The sequence below is a fragment of the Danio rerio genome, chromosome 6, assembly GCF_049306965.1.
Source record: "Danio rerio strain Tuebingen ecotype United States chromosome 6, GRCz12tu, whole genome shotgun sequence".
In the NCBI taxonomy this organism is placed as follows: Eukaryota; Metazoa; Chordata; class Actinopteri; order Cypriniformes; family Danionidae; genus Danio; species Danio rerio.
The window spans coordinates 5138260-5155000 of NC_133181.1; the positions used below are offsets into that span (position 1 = coordinate 5138260).

The 16741-nt window shown below is 37.1% G+C and overlaps 1 long non-coding RNA gene across 6 annotated transcripts in view; it reads right to left on the reverse strand.

Moving 5' to 3' along the window:
• Positions 1–285: 285 nt before the first annotated feature.
• LOC137495912 (uncharacterized) overlaps positions 286–16741 on the reverse strand; it is a 453250-nt gene continuing 436794 nt past the window's right edge. For 5 of the 6 annotated variants that reach the window (XR_012407548.1, XR_012407545.1, XR_012407547.1 and 2 more), the window contains 2 exons: positions 16491–16572; positions 286–941 (listed from right to left, as the gene is read on the reverse strand). This is a non-coding gene — a long non-coding RNA (uncharacterized lncRNA). The remainder of the gene's footprint in view (positions 942–16490; positions 16573–16741) is intronic. The other variant, XR_012407549.1, reaches the window with a different exon arrangement.

A 16741-nucleotide genomic window follows, 5' to 3' on the forward strand; every position in this document is an offset into this window, starting at 1 on the left:
GCAATAACGGCAGCCTCTTCACCCTTTGTGTATTACTCCGCCCACATATAGTGATAAGGAGAGGACACTCTACAGTTTGACAAATATTGCTGCTGTTGGACAACATCATGTTCTTTGGGGGCTGTTTAGGGGATAATTTAGTTCTTAAGATTGCAACTATACAGTTTATTTAAAAGAATAGTGCCTGTTTTAAAATATTTATAATTTCAGAGCATCAAATTCAGTGCATCGGCTGCCATCAGCCTGTCTGAGCAGACCAAAGAAAGTGACTGTTGACCGCATAAGTCCGTAGGGGAGAAAAACAGCATTTTCTCAGTGCAAGTTTCAAACTACAACAGAACAAATCATTATAAAAAAGGTAAATTACATTCTAAGTCTATCTCTTTATTTTGTATTGCTGTATTTATACCACAGAAACTGGTAGTGTTTGCTTTACTCTGGCTTTTTCAGGTTTAATTATTGTGAAATCCTGATTGCAACAGAAATACTGGGAAATCTCTGTAGACTGATGGCATTTCATGCCGTTCAGCCTTATAATCTTAAAATGTGAGCAAAGTCCCCTGTTTTGTCACCACTTTAGAGATTATGCTAGAGAATCATTCAAATACTAGCTGTAAAGTGACGTTTGTGAACTGGCAACAGTTTTTGCTGTTGACGGTCAGCTGCAGATGTGCATGAATGGTGGAAGAAAGTAGTTCCTCGTACAAAAGAGTTTTTTTTGTACTCTCCGTGTTTGATTTTCTTTTTTATACACATGATTATCCGCTGTGTAAGTTGGCGGTTCATTCATTAATAAAGGGTCTAAGCTGAAGGAAAACATTTCTAAGAACGCATCAGGTGGCAAATTTCAGTTTTTTTGATTCGTTATTGATCCAGGTTTATTTGTGGTGTCCATTCCTCTCTTCTTTCTTCATCCTCATTTCCGTTATTTGTTTTTAAACCTGTTGAAAGATGAAATTAAACATTATTAGGTTTGTTTTTGAAATCTCTCCTACTCCTACACCAAGGCTACATTGATTTGTTTTCAAAAAGTAAAAAATAAAAAAACAGTAAACGCAGTAATAATCTGAAATATACTAAATAAAATAACTTTACTATATAATTCACTATATAAATATAATTTATTCCTTTGACACTCCATATGAAAAACATAATTTAGTCATTTAGTGTTTGGAACTATACTATCGTGAAGTACTGCTCTGCTAACACAACAAATACAGTAATATAAACTAAATACAGAAATACAATCATTGCAATGCAAACTAAATACTGAAACCCAATACTGAAACTTTTGGTATGTTATTTAGCGAACTACAACCTACCACACCAAAGTGTACCCAGCTGAAAAACAGCTTAAATCAGCCTATAGGCTGGTTGGCTGATTTTAGCTGGTTGGCCAGGCTGGTTTTCAGTTGGTTTTCCATTTTCAGCCTGGTCTTAGCTGGTCAGGCTGAAAAATGACCAGCTAAATCCAGCCTGACCAGCCTGACTTAAGCTGGACATAGCTGGTTTTGGCTAGGCTGGTCAAGCTGGTTTTAGTTGATCGTCTCACAGCCTGACCAGCAAAGACCAGGCTAAAAATGACTGGAAACCAGCCTGGAGATGACCAAAACCTCTCTAAAACCAGGCTGGTCAATCAGCTAAAACCAGCCAACCAGCCTAGGCTGGTTTAAGCTGGTTTATACTGTAATATATAGGCCTAATGATACCTTTTAATATGGTACAAAAACCATTATAGCCATTATAACTTACTATAGTATTTTTTATGTGGGACAAAGTGGCACTTTCAGCCTCCATACAGTCATTACTAGTCCTATAGAAATATTTAGTGACATTTTAATGTCTTAACTGACACATTTAACCAATTTTATGCATGCTAAGAAAAAGAAAGTTGTATTTTTTCTTCACGAAAACAAAAGTAAATATTGCTGTGTGTTACATGAATTAATTACATTAGATAGTCCTGTTTAATCGTCTAAAGTTCAGCTACAGTGCCCGTATAACTCTCCAGTTCTCTCCTTTTCTAGATGTGTCTGTTTGACTATTTATCGACACTCCGTCATTCATCTGGACGCGCCAGTCTCGGCCGCCATATTGATTCTATACAGGCAATTTACAGGGGTACAGCAGTGAAGCAGGGATTTATTGCGCAGGCACTTCATTGTCAGATGATGGGTGTAAAATGTGATGGTAACGAGGGGAATGAGGTGAGTCTCGCCTGCCGTAAATAACGCTCTCTGATAGCCGATACACAGACGGATGAGTATTTAAAGAGGAAGCCATCAATCCTCATATTCACTCAGATATACTTTAGTTAGCAGTGAAAGGAAATGCGTATCAGCTTTAGCACCCTTTCTAATATGAATCAGACATTTAACCTGATCGACCCTTTGTCATGTCATTTTGAAGTCTCAAAGGAGGTCAAGAAAATGTGTCTTATAATCAAACAATATATTTTATTCGTATTTATTTATTTTGACTGGATGATTTATAAGAAATTAAAGATATGCATGCTATTTTAATACATAAGGATCAGTTGTTTATTTTAATCATAACTGAATCCTACATTCACACAAGCGTTTGTGTTTGTGAGGGTGTTTTTCAGCAGATCTGTCAACAAAGAGGTCAAGAAAATGTAACGACACTCAGCAATCTCTACAAAATCAAAGTAATGTTACTTTTTTTATTATCATTCATTTATTTTAGTTTATCTGTTTATTTTGACTGGATGATTAACACCACTTAAATAATAAGACATTAAATGTATCACACAAGCTTTTGTGTTAGTGACAGTGTTTTCTGGCACATCTGTTCTAAAGGAGGTCAAGAAAATGTAATGTCATGTTAAGCAATCTCTACAAAACGTGTGGGATATTATACAATGTTTTATTGTCTTATAATCAAAGTTATGCTACTTGTTTTTTTTTTTTGTTATAATTTATTTATTTTAATTTATCTATTTGACTGGATGATTTGCACCACTTAAATAGTAACAAAACCATATATATATATATATATATATATATATATATATATATATATATATATATATATATATATATGGGGGTCAAGATAATGTAACGTCACTTTTAGAAACGTCTACAAAACGTGTGGGATTTTATACAATGTTTTATTGTGTTATAATCAAAGTTGTGTTGCTTTAATATTATGTTTTTTATTATAATTTATTTACTTTCACTGAAGGATTTAAACCACTTAAATAGTTAGACTAAAAAAATACATATATATTTTAATACCTAAGCATCAGTTGTTTATTTTTTTTATTACAACTGAATACTACATTCGCACAAGCTTTTGTGTTTGTGAGGGTGTTTCCTAGCACATCTGTCCCAAAAGAGGTCAAGAAAATGTAACGGCACTTTTAACAATGTTTACGAAATGTGTGGGAGTTTATGCAGTGTTTTATCGTCTTATAATTAAAGTTTGATTGAAGTTTATGTAAACCACAAGATACATTTGAAAACATTTTAATAAACATTTAATAACATTTCGTTTGTCTTTGCCATGATGACAGTATATAATGTTTAGTTTTTTTGCAATATATTAGTAAGCGCTGTTTAAGGGTTAATTCGAATGAAAAGTCAGAGGTTTCTTCTGTATTGAAAACTAAATCTCATCTCAATAATAATAATAATTATTATTATTATTATTAGCATAATCGAGTACACCCCATTTTGAAAATAAATATTTTTCTCCATTTGTCATTGAAAGTAGGCGATGTATTTTGGTGCATTTAAACAAAACTGTTTTATTGAACAGATATATTTATTAAAATAATTTTTTTACTCACCAAACATATTTAGAAATTAAAAGATAATACAATTAAATTCAATCAAAATATTGCAAAAATAAATCACAACCTACAACATCTTAACTAATTATTATTATTATTATTTTTACTTTTCTTGATTTTTCATCTTTTATAAATTTTTATTCAATATTTTTCTATAACACTTAAATTTGGGTGTACTAGTTTTTGGACTGTTATTGTAAGTTAAGCTCCAGATTTGGCTTGAGTACTGAGTAATCTAATGTATACGCTTAAATATAATATTGTATAGCTTCCTATTAAAGATATGAATTTAAAATATAGATTTGTGAGGGGTGTACCTGTATATGGTGTGCACTGTACATCTTACAATTCTGACCACTTTCTTAAGAATTCATCTCACTTTTCAGACACTTTTTAAAAATACATTTACATAGAAAAACAATGGAGAAGGTATTTAATGTAAATTGGCCTCTAATACCATAAAATAACCAGACCAACTTTACTGGTAAACAAAAAAATGGTTTTCTTACACTGCAGATTTCTGGCACTTTGCTGGTAATGACACAGCAAAACTGCCCTAGCAAATTTTACAATATTTAAAAAATAGGCTCTCTTTACATTAATTAACCAGGGATTTTCTGGAAAAGTCTTTGGTAAAGGGGCTAATGAAAAACAGGGATTTTTTTTTTTAAATGGGAAGAATGTAAATATATCTGCTGAAAACATACTTCATGTTTAAAAAGATAGTTCAACAAAAAAATACTAATTTACCCACCTAAACGATTTCAAAACTTTGAGCTTCATTTATTTATTTATTGTCTGACACTAACAAATATATTTTGAAGATCACTGAGTTTCATAAGGTAAAAAAACAATATATATATATATATATATATATATATATATATATATATATATATATATATATATATATATGTATTATATTTATTTATTTTTATTATATTTATTTATATGTGTTTATTATTATTAACTCTGTATTAAAACTTATAAAGTATGATCTTATTTTACACCCCTAACCCTACCAAACTACGACCTTACTAGCAATAAAATTTTACATTTAAAATAAAGTGTGACCACCATTCCTTTAATGTTTTGTAATTGATCTATAATGGCATTCAAAGCATGCAAAAGTCCAATGATCTGTTAAAAAGTTTGTATGTTTGACTTTTCACGCATTAGCTTCTATCAGAAATCCTCGGCGTGTGCAGGTTGACGTGACTGTGTGCTTTTGTCCTTGCTCTGCTGCTGCCGGTGTATACATTGACTGATGTTCCGTGTGACTTATGGACGTCACATTACCGTGAGCCTGTCACTCCAGCAGAAGCGTCAGCCGTAATAGCCGTGCGCTCCGTGCCGGAGGTGAGAGAGATTCGATGATGATGATGATGATGAGATCTCTCCAGTAATATCATACAGCAGTGTTTAAATATTTTAATTTCATTTGTCAAGCCGCCGCCTTCCCCGCACTCCATTACTCTGCTAACCATCCCTCATCAGCTGAATTAGTGCATTATTCATCAGCACTAATTATTTTCACATAATGTCTGCCCCGATATATTTAACCCTCGCATTATATCTCCCCGTAATGGCCTTGTAAAATTGAAGTGGAGTTGGGAAGCTCATTTAAAGCACATCACAGAGGCGTGAATGAGTGAGAGGGGAGGCTGTCGAGTTAAACACTTCGGGTCGAGGGTCCCTACTGAGGAGAGACATTTGTTCCTGTCTGATTTGCATGGTGAAGGAGAGGAGAGGTCGATGCCAGACGGACAGACAGATGGATGACTCTTCATCATTCATTCCTCGTGTTCAGGGTTCTGGACTGACTGTATAGAGGAGCTTCAACATCAGACAGGGTGTAGAGCAGGGCCAGTGCTGGTGTAATAAGTTACAAATTAACTAGTCAATTTAATTAAATTACCTTCACCTAGAACATGTAAGCATTGCTTTTAATTTTTAGGTAATTAAAGTTCATTAAAATATACTTTACTAAACTACTGTGCATAAGTTCAATAGTTCTTCATTGATCGATTCATCCATCCGTCCACCCATCAGCCCTCCAACCCACCCACCAGAACCATCCAACTACCCATCCAACCAAACACACACACACACACACACACACACACACACACACACACACACACACAAAACAACCATACACACACACCCCCAACCAACCAACCATAACACATCTAACCAACCAATCATACACACACCCACGCAACCAAACACTCACCAACTCACCCAATGAACCAACCGACCATACACACACAGCTAACCAACCAACCAACCATATAACACCCAACCCACCAAACACCCACCCACTTACCCAATGAACCAACCAACCAACCATAAAACACCCAACCAACCAAACACCCACCCACTCACCCAATGAACCAACCAACCAACCAACCAACCACACACACACACCAAACCAACCAACCAAAACCTAACCAACCCAACCATACATTCACCCACTTACCGAACAAACCAACCAACCACACACACACACACCAAACCAACCAACCAAAACCTAACCAACCCAACCATACATTCACCCACTTACCGAACAAACCAACCAACCACACACACACACACCAAACCAACCAACCAAAACCTAACCAACCCAACCATACACTCACCCACTTACCGAACAAACCAACCAACCACACACACACACACACACACCAAACCAACCAACCAAAACCTAACCAACCCAACCATACATTCACCCACTTACTGAACAAACTAACCAACCAACCAACCACACACACACACACACACACACACACACCAAACCAACCCAACCAACCAAAACCTAACCAACCCAACCATACATTCACCCACTTACCGAACAAACTAACCAACCAACCAACCAACCACACACACACACACACCAAACCAACCAACCAAAACCTAACCTACCCAACCATACATTCACCCACTTACCGAACAAACTAACCAACCAACCAACCAACCACACACACACACACACCAAACCAACCAACCAAAACCTAACCTACCCAACCATACATTCACCCACTTACCGAACAAACCAACCAAACAACCAACCAACCACACACACATACACCAAACCAACCAACCAACCAAAACCTAACCAACCCAACCATACATTCACCCACTTACTGAACAAACTAACCAACCAACCAACCACACACACACACACACACCAAACCAACCAACCAAAACCTAACCAACCCAACCATACATTCACCCACTTACTGAACAAACTAACCAACCAACCAACCACACACACACACACACACACCAAACCAACCAACCAAAACCTAACCAACCCAACCATACATTTACCCACTTACTGAACAAACCAACCAACCACACACCCACTCATCCAACCAACAATACACACACACACCCAACCATACCATAACATACAGGCATCCAACTAACCAACCAACCAACCAACCAACCAACAAACCATCCATCCACAAATCTGTTCATCCGTCTACCCACCTGAAAATCCATGCACCCCCCCCCCCATCCATCCATTTGCCCAACCGTCTAACCACCCTAAAATCCATTCACCCACCTACTTACTCAAACCAACTAACCATGATAAGGGGCATGATAGTTCTCCTTTAATTTAATTACTTTGCTGGATGATTACACCACGTAAATACTAATATATACATGAATTATGCTATTTTAATACATGCATTTATTTTTATTATAACAGAATACTGCATTCACACAAGCTTTTGTGTTTGTGACGATGTTTTCCAGCAGATCTGAGCTCTTCCACTGAAGCTTGTTGATTTCTGCTGTTTTCCTCCAGCTTGACTCAGTTTCTCTGCAGGATCTCGGACATCTGACTGGGGTTAAAACACCGTCTGACTCAAACACACACACACACACTAGAGACGCCGGACACACAAAGGGTTTTATCTGAGCTTTATTAATTCATGCCTTCCACATTCCACGACATGTAAAATTTACACTGCACCTTGTTCTTGCTCCAGTTGGTTTATTTGCGGTGTCCTGAGAGTGTTAACAGTGACCTTAACTGTAACCTCACACACACACACGCACACACACACACAGACGAGACAGCAGGCAGTCAGACAGTTCAGAGATGAGCATTATCTCCATCAGTTATTCTGGCAAAACAAACATCTCTGAGTTTCTACAGCAGAAATAAAAGCCAGACCCTGATGAGCACACGCAACTGAAGACTAAATGCATTATGAATATATCAACAAATATAATAATGCATTATAAAGTGTTCAATAAAACAATATTTCAGTTTATTATACATTATGAGAGCAGAGTTGTATATTTAACAAGAAAAAAGACTAGTTTATTTATTTATGTATTTGACATGGACATCACAATTACACTGGAGAACCAAATGCATTTGTTTAAGTGTTTTAGCAAACTTGAAAACCTTCTGTCCACAGGAAGCTTGACAAAATGGAAATATAATACATACATATACACAACATTATAATTCTTTACATAAAATTACTGCAGGCAAAAGCAAAGCTGACATGATCCAACAAACTAATAGAGGATTAAATTTGTGCAAACACTGCTGTTTTGTTTTTAACCACTTTTTAAGAACACTACTAAAAATGTTTAGATTACTTTCTGGTTTTAAGCTAACCGGTAAATCATTCCACAGTTTGGCTCCCTTTACAAAGAAGACAGATTGACCAAAGCAGGTCTAACACTCAGGCTCGGATTGTCTAATCGGGAGGACCGGGAGAATCTCCTTGTTAAGTGTGACGTGTTTGTGACGTATGTAACACTGTTTCCGTGTTCAAGCCGCCATTCATTTGAGTTGAGAAATCATTTGTTTATGATCACTTTTAATTTATATCACACAATAAAGTTAATTTTATATAAAGTCATAGTGTACACAACAATCTCTAGGCTTGCTGCATAACAAATACAACAATTTGTACAATTTATAAAAACATGAATCACTTTCTTGCCATTGGATATTAGGCATGGACGTATATATTGCGATCGTGATTTTCGAAAGTGTTAAATCGGTTTGTAAATGTTTATTATTACCATTTCATGAATCTCCCCATACAGTTGAATAGGGCGCTTGGACCCGGCACTTCGTGCGACGTCACACTTAACAAGCGGATTCCTGGTGGGCCAGTTTGTTTTTTGGCCGCGAGGGCCGGTGTCCATAGCTGCTTGCACTCTTAGCAGTCACACTTTTTTCATTTATGTATTTATTTGACCATAGCCTTACTCTTTTGATTTGTTATTTTGCAGCAGCTCAGTTCTTTTTATTTATTTTCTCGCAGCCCTGTGAGAAAATGCAGCCTGCGGGTCGATGATGTAACTATCGTTTGACCCCAAACAGTGGCACCTTAATGAATATAAGAATTCGAACAATTAATATTAATCAATATTACACCTGCTCAATGAAAATCAAATGATTAGAAATCTAAAAAAGGGATTGTGGTCCAGTGGTTAGTGTGCTGCGTTACGCCGACCTGAGTTCCAATCTCACTTCATTTATTTATTTTTATAATTGTTCCTTTTTTAGTGTTAAGACATATAATACTGTTTGAATTATTTAGGTTTAAATTTTTTATTTTTTGGGTGACCACTGTTCACACACAAAGGACTGGATATTCAATTCAATTTAATTCAGCTTTATTTGTATAGCGCTTTTACAATGTAGATTGTGTCAAAGCAGCTTCACATAAATGTTCATAGTAACTGGATCAGGATGGTTCAGTTTTTAGATTTTAAGTTCAGTTCAGTTTAGCTCAGTTCAGTGTGGTTTAAAGACATTATTGAGAGCAAATTCTTCAATGAGTAGCTTTTTAGATCCTGAACCATGCAAGATATCTTTAAAGAATTAGTAATTTTGATGTTTTGCGCCACACTGTTTAAATAGCAAATGCATTTGCGCTCATATGTGCGCCCGTAGGCGTTCTGGTCTAAAAAGGAGGCGTGTTGAGGTGCATTGCTGGCGCGTTGCTATTTTGAGAAACTATAATAGATTTTTCAATAGACCAGAATAAAGCCGGTCTATTATCCAGCGCAGAGCAAGTTAGTTATGCGCCTCGCTTACGCACTGCTTCATACACACAAGATGTAGAGCAATACACAAATATCTTTACATATGAAAAAGAATAAAAATATTAAGGATATATATATATATATATACATATACACACACACACACACACACACACACACACATATACACAATATATATATATATATATATATATATATATATATATATATATATATATATATATATATATATATATATATATTCAGTTCATTTATAACAGTTTGCTTTTGTATAATGTTATCATTATTAGCAGTATTATTTATTATATACATATTTATATTTGTTTTATTTAAAAAAAAAAAAAGCTTAGATTTGCCCACCTGTCAGGTTTAAGACCATATGGGGCACAGCATGTGTATCTGGATATGACTCAGTTGTTTGATCTCACTTCGTTTTTATTGTTCATTTATTTGTTTACTGGAAATTTATAAATAGTTTTTATACAAATCTTTGCGCTTAAAAAACGAAATTAATTATTTATAGGCTAACTGATGTCCGTGCGTACAAGGTTTCCCTATCCACGAGAGCGAAAGTGAAAGTTAATAATTTATCTCTCATTCTCGCGCTGCAGATGCTCTGTTTAACTGTTTTTTTGCTAGTGAAATGCTCAGTTTTTCCACTTACACTTACTTTACGTCATGTAAATAGCAAATGTGCCATGGCGCAATGCAACAGACCTCTTAAAGGGAATGGGAGACGAGACTCTGATTGGTTTATTCTCAAAACACGCCTATAACTCATTAACAAAATAACTCAACCCTTTTAGACCTTTTTTCCATCCTTATATTAGCAAAAGTGGATTCTGACACGCTCTGAATGCGTTTGCGCCCTGCGCTTTGCACTTTTGCGCATGGACCATCAAAATAGAGTCCAAATAGTCTCTACCTCTTTCTCCCACGCGCACACACACAGATCTTTTTTAAGGGCTGAGCATCTGTGAGTTACGTGATGTGTGATGTGATGTTAATGAGCTGCTCATGAATGTGCCGTGTGAGCTCATTGAACATGACAGTGTGAAAGGGCAGAGCGCCACACTGATGTGCAGATTTATGACCTCAGATAGTAAAACTCAGATTGACTTCTCACCACGTCTCAAATGTTTGCTTTCTCAGCTCATAAAATACACTCATCATTCTTGTGGTGGCGAAATAGAAAACAGAGAGCTGGATTAACATTATGACAGTTCATACACACACACTTACAATCAAACTCTCTCTCACACACTCTTTTTCAGTGTATGTGAGGCTGATTGGAAATTACTAAAAATCATGAACCATGATTCCCCACTGGCTTGCTTGGTTTGGGACCTGTGGAGCTGTGCATCGATGGATTTGCCCTTCAGTGTTTGGACTCTCAGCAGTAAAAGTTAAACCACACTGAACTGAGCTAAACTGAACTGAACTTAAACACTGAAAACTGGACTGACACTGTTTCAATTCACTATAATCTTCTATGTGAAGCTGCTTTGACACAATCTACATTGTAAAAGCGCTACAGAAATAAAGATGAATTGAATTGAACCAGACTGAACAGAACAGCTCAGCAAAGCTTCGTTTATGTGATCATAAATCATTCTGATGTGCAGATCTGATGGTCGAGAAACATTTCTTCTTCTCTCCGGTTTCTTTTTGTCATTTTTTTTAGGATTTTATGAATAGAAAGTTAAACTTTTATTTTAAAGCATCCTTAATATCGTCCCTTTGAGATTTAATTGCTGTAGTTTATTAATAGTTTGGATTTAATTGTTCATTTATTCATTCATTTTCTTTAAAAAGGGTTTATTAATCTGGGGTCGCCACAGCGGAATGAACCACTAACTATTCCAGCATATGTTTTACACAGCGGATGCCCTTCCAGCTGTAACCCATCACTGCGAAACACCCATACACCCTCATTCACACACATACACTATGGCCAATTTATTCAATTCACCTATAGGGCGAAGCAGTGGCGCAGTAGTTAGTGCTGTCGCCTCACAGCAAGAAGGTCGCTGGTTCGAACCTCGGCTCAGTTGGCGTTTCTGTGTGGAGTTTGCATGTTCTCCCTGCGTTCGCGTGGGTTTCCTCCGGGTGCTCCGGTACAGATGAATTGGGTAGGCTAAATTGTTCGTAGTGTATGAGTGTGTGTGTGTGTGGATGTTTCCCAGAGATGGGTTGCGGCTGGAAGGGCATCCGCTGCATAAAAACTTACTGGATAAGTTGGCAGTTCACTCCGCTGTAGCGACCCCGGAATAATAAAGGGACTAAGCCGACAAGAAAATGAAGGAATGAATGAATTCACCTATAGCGCATGTGTTTGGACTGTGGGGGAAACCGAAGCACTTGGAGGAAACTCACGCGAACACAGGGAGAACATGCAAACTCCACACAGAACTGACCCAGCCGGGGCTCAAACCAGCGACCTTCTTGCTGTGAGGTGATTGTGCTACCTACTGCGCCACCATGCTGCCCTTATCCAAGCCAAACTAAAAGAAATAAGAAGGAAAAATACTGTGAAAACCTCCTCGCTCTGTCAAACATTGATTCATTTATTCATTTTCCTTCAGCTTAGTCTCAATTTCAGAGGTCGCCACAGTAGAATGAACCGCCAACTATTCCAGCATGTGTTTTACGCAGCGAATGCCCTTCCAGCCGTAACCTAGTACACATTAACACACACACACATACACGACGACCAATTTAGTTAATTTAATTCCCCTATAGCGCATGTCTTTGGACTGTGGGGGAAACCGGAGCACCCGGCGGAAACCAGCGCCAACATGGGGAGAACATGCAAACTCCACACAGAAATGCCAACTGACCCAGCCGAAACTCAGCGGTCTTCTTGCCCCTCTGTTTTGGGAAATATTAAAAAAGAAAAAAAAATTCACATGGGGGCTAATCATTTTGACTTTAAGGGCTCTATTTTGACGATCCATGTGTAAAATGCAAAGCGCAGAGCGCACATGCTTTCAGAGCATGTCAGAATCCACTTTTGCTAATATAAGGATGGAAAAATTTGCTTTGCGCCATGGTGCATGGTCAAAAAGATTTGAGCTTATTGTCTTAATGAGTTATAGGTGTGTTTTGAGAATAAACCAATCAGAGTCTCATCTCCCATTCCCTTTAAGAGTCAGTTGAGTCGCGCCATAAGCGCATTTGCTAATTACATGAGGACTTTGTAAGTGGAAAAACTGAGCGTTTCACCAGCAAGAAAACAGTTAAACAGAGCATCTGCAGTGTGAGAATGAGAGATAAGCTTTCACTCTCTTGGATAGGGAAACCTTATACGCACAGACAACAATTAGCTTAAAAATAGTTAATTTAGTTTGTTGGGCACAAATATTTGTTTCAAAACTATTTCTAAATTCAGTTATAATTTCCAGCAAACGAATAAATGAACAATAATAACAAAGTGTGGTCAGAAAACTGAGTTATATCCTAAAACACATGCTGTGCCCCATATGGTCTAAAACCTGACAGGTGGACAAATCTAAGCTTGTTTTTAATAAAAAACAAATATAAATATGGATATAATAAATAATACTGCTAATAATAATAACATTATACAAAAGCAAATTGTTATGAATGAACTGAAAAAGCCTCCCGAGATGAAGGCATGAAGGCAGTGGTTTTTACATTTATGTAGGCTAGAAAATAATGTTTTGTAATATTTTAATCCTTTATATTTATATCATATACATATCCTTATTACATCCTATATATATCTTTAATATTTTAATTCTTTTTCATATGTAAAGATATTTGCGTATTGCTCTACATCTTGTGTGTATGAAGCAGTGCGTAAGCGAGGCGCACAACTAACTTGCTCTGCGCTGGATAATAGACCGGCTTTATTCTGGTCTATTGAAAAATCTATTATAGTTTCTCAAAATAGCAACACGCCAGCAATGCACCTCAACACGCCTCCTTTTTAGACCAGAACGCCTATGGGCGCACATATGAGCGCAAATGCATTTGCTATTTAAACAGCGTAGCGCAAAACGTCAAAACGACTCTTGCGCCAAGCTGAAACTAGCAAACAACTATTGTGTAGCACCTTGCGCCGGGTGTATGATAGGGCCCTACCAGGGCCGGAGCAAGCTAAACTGCCGCTCTAGGCAGAGGACGATCACGCCGCCCTCAATCCCAATGTAAAAACGAAAGTGACCGGTTATAAAAATGAAGTGAGGTGTCGCGGACCTTTATTCTGCCGCCCTATGCGCGTATATAACTGAGGACGCGCGGGTGCTGAGGGAGAGAGGGAGGTGTCGCTGACGCTGCCCTCTCTATTCTGTCGCCTATGCGCGAATATATCTGAGGACGCGGGTGGTGAGGGAGGTGACGCGGACATAACTGAGGACGCAGGTGGTAAGGGGGGTGTTGCTGACGCCGCCCTCTCTATACTGCCGCCTCTATGGACGCGCCGGCCCTGGGCCCTACATCATAATATTGACTTTTTATCCAAATAACTTCAGCAAAAAAACTAAAACAAAGTGCACACAAAAAAAAAAACCTGGGTTCCACACTATCGTTTTGTATTGAGTCAACAAGGCGAAATTAAGCTAAGTTGATTGAACATGAAATAATTAAGTTGTCCCAAAAGAAACCTCAAGAATTGTGTTGCTTCAGCTAATTTTAAATCAGTGGTTTGAACAAACATCAAGCCTCATGTTTCTGAGTGCATCAGCACAGAAAGACAAATCCCAATATTAAAATCAGGCTGAATTATGAAGCTCCTCTAATTGGCAGCTGGACAGTCTCACGTCTGTAATAATTCAAATCTACTGTCCAAATGTGACTGCGGGATTCAGTCCGACTCATTTTATGCAGGAGCGCGGACGTAATAAAAGCCTCGGCGCTCTTCATTCTCTGCCCGCGTCGACTGCATGATAAATCAAAGCGCAGATATTTCAGCAGAATTTAGCCCAAGGAGAGGTAATTTAAATAATATCTCTTGCGCCCGAGCTGCTTCCGAATAAAAATTATGTCTCTGGCAATATTTCACCCAATATGAAGCAGAGAAAATGATTTTCTTCCTAAATAACAAAAACGCAGTAACTCAAATAGGCAACCTTTCTATAAGCAAGGTTAATTACGTCTGCTTCTGGGAGAGATGCGGAAAACAGACGCAAACCTTCATTACATTTCATTATCCAGCGCATCTGTAGATTTGGGAAGTGATCATTACGCATTATAATCTGTCACCGGTGTTTTCAGGAAGGTTTCTGACTTGGAAAGGTTATGGAAGTCACGGCTCTGGAGATCTGGAGTTAATGGAGCTGATTATTAAACTGAATTATTAATCTGCGAGGAGCTGTTGCCGGGGTGGGAAAAAAGCACAATGACTCTGTGAATGAGTTTATAATCGTGTGTACATTAGTAACAGTTGTTCAGCTGACAATATGATTCGGCTGCACCACTGTGGCCTTGTTGAGATTATGACGCACTTGAAATCTTATATATATATATATATATATATATATATATATATATATATATATATATATATATATATATATATATATATATATATATATATTAAATATGGCATGTTTGGCTCATTGGTTAAGACTGTTGCCTCACAGCAAGAATATCACTGGTTCGAGTCCCAGCTGGACCAGTTGGCATTTCAACAGTGTGGAGTTTGCATGTTCTCCCCGTGTTGGCGCTGGTTTCCTCTAAGTGCTCTTGTGTCCCTCACAGTCCAAACACATGCACTATAGGTGAATGGAATAAACTAAATTGGTGTATAAGGGTGCTTTTACACTTAGACTTTTGTCTCGTTTGTTCAGTTAGCGCAGTTCGTTTGGCAAAGAGAGAAGATATTTTCAACACATTTCTAAAAATAATAGTTTAGTAACTCATCTCTAGTAACTGATTTATTTTATCTTTGCCATGATGACAGTAAATAATATTTGACTTTATATTTTTCAAGACACTTCTATACAGCTTAAAGTGACATTTAAAGGCTTAACTAGGTTATTTAGGTTGACTAGGCAGGTTAGGGTAATTAGGCAAGTTATTGTATAACGATGGTTTGTTTTTTAGACTATCGAAAAAATATATAGCTTAAAGGGGCTAATAATATTGACCTTAAAATACGTTTAAAAATTGTAAAAACTGCTTTTATTCTAACCGAAATAAAACAAATAAGACTTTCTCTATAAGAAAAAATATTATCAGACATACTGTGAACATTTCCTTGCTCTGTTAAGCATTATTTGGGAAATATTTAAAAAAGAAAAAAAAGAAATAAAAGGGGGCTAATACTTCTGACTTCAACTGTATGCAGGTACATTTCACATTAGAAAATACACCCTTAGGTTTAGTCAAAAAGGGTGCTGTCCTTCGAATAAACATTGGTGAATTTCTACACACTGATAAAGGAACCCTTAACATTCACAGAGTTTTTGTTGTTTCTTCATGCAGAATAGAGTTATAAATTAAAATTTACTTTAGCTGCTTTATTTTCAGAGTTTTAGTGAAGGCCGCTCATTTTTGACCAAAAGGACAGACGGTCTACACAGAATAGAATAGAATAGAATAGAATAGAATAGAATAGAATAGAATAGAACATCAGGAGGGTTAAAGCAACATATCTTACCATTCGTATGGTTTTTGATCTGCAGGAGTTTTTCAAATGATGAGATTAATCAGGTGAAGATCAAACATCTGGTCAATCATCTCTGAGGGAAAGGGAGGAAGAGAGAGAGAGAGAGATTGAGGTTTAGCAGTGTTTAGTGTGTTTTTTTTTTAAATTCTGTGTGTGTGGGTGTGTGTGTTGTGTGTGTGTGTGTGTGTGTGAGATCTGAGAGCTGCAGAGATCCACACACTAATGTTTTTCACACACTGAAC